Genomic DNA, 775 nt, shown 5'->3' on the forward strand with positions numbered 1-775 from the left:
TTGAAGCTGATCCAGAACCTGAAAGGAATCTGAAGAGAAAACTAAGAGAAGCTAAATTACAACAATCCAGAGACAACCTTATTGAAAATTTCGAACAAGTAAAGGAGATGGCAGCCGAACCCAACAACAATAATGCAAGGAGGATGCTCGGTGACTTTACTGCACCTAATTCCAATTTACATGGAAGAAGCATCTCCATTCCTGCCATTGGAGCAAACAACTTTGAGCTGAAACCTCAGCTAGTTTCTCTGATACAGCAGAACTGCAAGTTTCATGGACTTCCATCTGAAGATCCTTTTCAGTTCTTAACTGAATTCTTGCAGATCTGTGATACTGTTAAGACTAATGGAGTAGATCCTGAAGTCTACAGGCTCATACTTTTCCCTTTTGCTGTAAGAGACAGAGCTAGAGTGTGGTTGGACTCTCAAAGTTCTTTCCTCCTCAAAAGCTGAGCAAGTTTAGAGCTGATGTTCAAACCTTCAGACAGAAAGAAGGTGAATCCCTCTATGAAGCTTGGGAAAGATACAAGCAGCTGACCAAAAAGTGTCCTTCTGACATGCTTTCAGAATGGACCATCCTGGATATATTCTATGATGGTTTATCTGAGCTATCAAAGATGTCATTGGATACTTCTGCAGGTGGATCCATTCACCTAAAGAAAACGCCTGCAGAAGCTCAAGAACTCATTGACATGGTTGCTAATAACCAGTTCATGTACACTTCTGAGAGGAATCCTGTGAGTAATGGGACGCCTCAGAAGAAGAGAGTTCTTGAA

The 775-nt window shown here is 41.4% G+C and overlaps 1 non-coding gene across 1 annotated transcript; it reads right to left on the reverse strand.

The window, feature by feature from the left end:
* Window positions 1-454: 454 nt before the first annotated feature.
* Window positions 455-558, reverse strand: LOC112724941 (small nucleolar RNA R71). Its single transcript, XR_003164080.1, has one exon. It is a non-coding gene; the product is annotated as a small nucleolar RNA R71 (small nucleolar RNA).
* Between the last annotated feature and the right edge of the window lie 217 nt (window positions 559-775).

This window comes from Arachis hypogaea, chromosome 11 (assembly GCF_003086295.3).
Source record: "Arachis hypogaea cultivar Tifrunner chromosome 11, arahy.Tifrunner.gnm2.J5K5, whole genome shotgun sequence".
Classification (NCBI taxonomy): domain Eukaryota; kingdom Viridiplantae; phylum Streptophyta; class Magnoliopsida; order Fabales; family Fabaceae; genus Arachis; species Arachis hypogaea.